The sequence below is a fragment of the Nicotiana sylvestris genome, chromosome 9 (assembly GCF_000393655.2).
Source record: "Nicotiana sylvestris chromosome 9, ASM39365v2, whole genome shotgun sequence".
Taxonomy (NCBI): domain Eukaryota; kingdom Viridiplantae; phylum Streptophyta; class Magnoliopsida; order Solanales; family Solanaceae; genus Nicotiana; species Nicotiana sylvestris.
Window position 1 is genome coordinate 141,853,006 of NC_091065.1, and position 5,703 is coordinate 141,858,708.

The window sequence follows — 5,703 nt, forward strand, 5'->3', positions numbered from 1 at the left end:
TTTACTACTTTCAAACTTGTTCTTCATTTATTGCTTATTATTGGAAATAAAGAGCCTCCTTTAGTTATATCCTAGTTGTTAGCCCTCTCCCGATTATCCCCAATAGCTCGAACCCGAGCTCAAATATCGACCTTGAGGCCCCTCATCGGTCGGTCCGAGGCCCGAATAGCCAACCCATGGATTTGATTATATCTCTATTTTAGCTCACATTTCATCTTTTGTCTTCACATATCTAGCATCAACTACTTAAACAACTAGCATAAAAATAGATCACGTATTTTTAGAGTCCCATCAACAAATTTAATTGTTATTACCATTTTCACAGTAAACACATAATATTGTGGATCTTGAGCTATGACAAAGAACTTGTTTATCTGCTCTTCTACTAGTGGTGGCCTCACCTTGGCATCCTCCGATCTCCAACAAGCAGCATACTCACGGAAGGTTTCCGTTGGCTTCTTCTTGAGGTTCTGGATATAGAAAAGGTCTGGCGCGTGTTCTGTGTTGAACCTCAATATATCCATAAAAACGGATGCCATGCTTACCTAGTTCGCCCACTTCCTCGGATTTTGACTATTGTACCAGGATAAAGCATCCCTGGTAAGACTTGCATGAACAACTTCATGCAGATAAACTCATTCTTGCCCCCTCCTACAAGCTTGTCACAATAGGTTCTTAACTCCACTTTAGGATCACCGGTGCCATCGAACATTTCAAACTTAGGAGGTTTGTAACCCTCAGGAAGTTCCACGTCTGGCTGGAGACACAATTCTTAATAATTCAATCCTTCAACACCTATTCCACCCTCAACACTCTGGACTCTTCATGTCAGCTTCTTTAGCTCTTCAGCCATGTTCCGGATGAGCAGGTTCTTCTCGGTTGGTTCAGGTATGTATAGGGTTTTTTTTCGAGTATGTTGTAAGGTTTCCACATATCGGGTTACCTTGGTGTGCCCTGGGACTTCAGTATATGGGTGATCATTGATTGAAGTTTGAGGGGTATCCGAGTTAGGTTGTGACACGTTTTGAGGGGTACAATAAGCAGTGGTTTGCGGATACTATGTGGGGTGATGGTGATGTTGTTGAGGGGTTTGTACTAGTGGAGGGTTAAGGTTATGAGGGGGTGCGGGGTTTTGATATTGGTGCGTTGAGGGAGGGATTTTTGGAGGTATGGACGGTGGATTTCGGGCTTATGTGTTTTGGGGTGGTGTTTGATTCTAGATGACGTGTTCTGATTGTTGATGTCAGGGATATTCATAGTAAGGGAGAGGTTTGCGAGATTTCGAACCTGCCCAAACTCACCTTGTAGATCTAATATTTTCTATTCCAACTATAGGACCAACTCATTTTGTCCTGGCGTACTCCTTTCGTCTGAAGTTTCAACATTTTCTGCAATGGTAACGTTGTCCTTTTGATTACCACTTAGATCGTTCATCTTCCCTTTGCTTTTGGGGTCGTTAGGTGGAGGACCTCTGGATCTGGTGTGGTATGATGATAATTCCAGAATGCACAACCAACCTTTGGGAATGAGAATAATCAAAAGAAAGAAAAACAAAAGGCAACCAAGTTAGTAAGACGAAATAAAAGAATCTTTCAGTATTTAAATAGATAACACATAAGGCATGTAATGGTTCGCGTCATAATTTGGTGACCTTTTTGCGCCTGAGGTAGGCCTAAGCGACAAATGACTTGAAGAGTTTTGTGCCAATGTTGCTTCATCCGATTAATGCGAGAAAACATCAAACCAATCTATTGATAAATGGAAATAATACTATAGAGTCACTAATGGCACAAAACCTTATTACATCGAATCTAAACGAAATCTAGCTATAGAATAATAAAAGTAAAACCTCCTATTTTACTTGCTCCTAGATGGACCTTCGTCATCCCTCGCCTACTTGGCCCCATCGATCACATTCCCGAGGTTGCGCATGTCGAGCAGCAAGCTATCACAACCCTAAAACCGACCCGGTCGTGATGGCGCCTATCGTGAATCTAGACCAGCTGACACAACTCCCAAATTAACCATTAATCAATAAGAATCATTTTAAGCCTTTAATTAAACGAATGTTTCTTAATATAAGTCTAAATGAACAGTGCTAAAATAATGTACAAGCCCGACATCAGGTTGTCATAAGTCACGAGCATCTACTAAGGTCTAAATACAACGAAAAGTCTAAAAATGTACTAAATACAGTCTAATGAAAACAAGAGGGAGAAAAGTAGTGCTGCGAACGTCGGGCTGCTACCTTGCTAACTCTGATGACTCTGTCACCGAGCAATCAACACCCGCTACAGGGTCCAAAAATACCTGAATCTGCACACGAGGTGCAGGGAGTAATGTGAGTACTCCAACTTAGTAAGTAATAAAGGTAAAAGAAAGCTGAGCAGTAAGAAAACACGTAAGCCACGTCATAACGCTACAACAAATGCAGTATATTTCCAAATCAGTATAACAATCATTTAATTTGTAAATCAAGCTCACTTTCAGTAAAACCTTTTAAAACAACTTTCAATAGATTCAAACAAGTGAAAAAACAGTGAGTAAAAATGATGGAAGCATAAACAACCTCTCAGCAAAACATGTACCATAAACCGCCCCTCGGGCATAATATCAACAGAACCAGCCCCTCGAGCTACCTTACAATCACTAGTAATGAGCCCCTTGGGCATAACATGAATCAAGAACTACCCTCGGGCAAACATGAATCATAAAAGCTCCTCGGGCTTCAATATGAAACAACAACAGCCCCTCGGGCTACAACATATCACTCACATTGGGTACCCGCGCTCACTGGGGGTGTATAGACTCCGGGAGGGGCCCCTTATGGCCCATGCGCAATAACAAGCCATCTCATGGCATAATCAATATATCACTCACTCAGGTTACCCCCGCTTACTAGAGGTGTACAGTCTCCGGGAGGGGCCCCTTACAGCCCAAGCGCAATATCAAGTCATCTTGTGGCATAATTAATAGGCTCTCGGCCTCATATCCCCAAACGCAATATCAAGTCATCTTGTGGCATAATCAATAGGCTCTCGGCCTCATATCAAGACACCTTGTGGCATACAACTCAGGACCTCAACCTCATAATCATAATTAGTACAACTCTATTGCGGCGTGCAGCCCGATCTCATAGTAATCCTCACAACATAGGCCCTCGGCCCTACTCAATCAGAAGTCTCTAAAAGCCACTGGGCATAGTAAAACATGATGCTCAGCCCAAAATACGATTTAAAGTGTTAAAACAAAGTAGATATGGCTGAGTTATGAAAATAGTAGAATATAGCATTCCTGAGTACAGATATAAAATCAAAACAGTGAGGAAATAGTAATAAAAAATCCCCTAAGGGTCCAAAATAGTTGGCAAGAGGCCCAAATATGGCATTCAGCCCAAAACATGATGATAGCAAACAATTTTCAATCAAATACACAGTAAAACAGTCATACGAGATGGACTAAGTCACAATCCCCAACGGTGAACGACCCCACGCTCATAATCTAGCATGTGCGTCACCTCAATATAGCACAACAATGTGAAATCTGGGGTTTCATACCCTCAGGATAAATATTTACAATCATTTACCTCAATCAATTCCAACTTCTAGCCCTCGATGCCTTTGCCTCTCAACTCGGCCTCCGAATGCTCCAAATCTAGCCAAAAGCAGATTCATACCATCAAAATATGTTAAGGGAACAAAGCCCTTTCGAAAATATCCAATTTATACCAAAAATCCCGAAATTGGCCAAACCCGGCCCCCGGGCCCACGTTTCGGAATTCGATAAAAATCATATCAATATAATCCTTACACTCTCACCAGTCTATACATACCAAAATCATCAAAATCCGATATCAAATGCCCATTCAAATCCCCAAAAGAATTCTCAAACTTTTCTTCCATTTTTCCCCAATTTCCACTCTAATGTCTCAAATTAAATGATAAAATTCAAGACTAAATCATGGAATTAATCCAAATATGAGTGAAGAATACTTACCCCAATAGCTCCACTGAAAATCTCCTCAAAGTTCACCTTCTCTCGAGCTCTCTAATGAAATTTTAAAATTTTGGACCAAACCCTCGATTTTAAAAATATAACTGACTGCCCAGGTATTCTTCATTACGAACGCAGAATCATCCTCGCGTTTGCGAAGCTCAAAGCTTCACTGACCAAATTCTCCTTCGTGAATGTGAGGGCCCATACGCAAACGCGATGACCACACAACTCGACCATACGCGAACGCGGAACACCAAACGCGAACGCGTAGCCTTAAACTCATACACCTTCGCGAATGCGGGACCTACATCGCGAACGTGAAGAAAAACTTGACTGTCCCTCTCATTAACCCTTCGTGAACGCGAGAGCCTCTCGCGAACACAAAGAATGATTTCTCTACAACAAAATACCACAAAATCTGCCAAGTCCAAAGTCCAAAAATTGATCCATTGACCACCTGAAACACACCTGAGGCCCTCGAGACCTCAACCAAATGTGCCAACATATTCCATAACATCATTCAAACTTGTTCCAACCTTTGGAATGCTCAAAACAACATTAAAACACCAAATTTGCATCGGATTCAAGACTAAGAATCCCAAAATTTCCAAATTCCGCTTTCGATTAAAAAGTCTATCAAACCTCGTCCGAATGACCTGAAATTTTACACACACGTCACAAATGACACAGCGGAGCTACTCCAACTTCCAGAATTCCATTCCGAACCCTATATCAAAATATCACTTATCAACCAGGAAACGCCAAAATTCCATTTTCGCTAATTCAAGCCTAAATCTACTTCGGTCCTCCAAAACACCTTCTGATCACGCTACTATGTCCCAAATCACCTAACTGAGCTAACCAAATCATAAAAATTTCAATCTGAGATCATATACTAACAAGTCAAACCTTTCAAATTTTAAGCTTCAACTTGAGAACTGTTCTTCCAAATCCATTTCGATTACCCTGAAAACCAAAACCGACGATTTACATAGGTCATAATACATCACACGGGGCTAGTCATGCCCGATAACTGGCGAGCGAAGTGCGAAAGCTCAAAACGAACGGTCGGGTCGTTACATCCTCCCCTACTTAAACATACGTTCGTCCTCAAACGTGCCCAGAGTTGTTTCGAAAACTAACAAATCGTTGTGAAACCTTACCATGCACATACCCGTGAGTGATCCCTCATCACCATATCTCTTATAGGTTTGATAACACAATGTAACTGAAATTTCACAATCCAACCTAGCCTATAAACCTTAGAACCACATTTCCACTTCTGAAATCATCTACAAGATTAGATTCTCACATTTGTACTCTGAATAAGCCTGAACAAGCTGTAACAAACCATACTTGCAGACTCAAATGCCATTACTTGATGTACCACATACTCCAACACTCGTAATGATAACTTCTAATCACAGCAGTTGTCCAAAACAACCGAATACCAATAATACCTCTTATCAAATGAAGTCACATTCCAACTCTTCTGTATACTTCCAATGATAAATGAAACACATAGAAAGTCATAACCACTCCTCAGATCAACCATTTGTGAAGCCACTTCTCCTTTGGCAAGGACCATAGCAAATTTCTGAGTTGAACATCGATATTATCCTTCCAACACGCTGAAACTGAATCCTTTTGTGTTCATTCTAGATCCCAACGATCTCATCTAGTCCAACACAACTACTCTGGTGACAT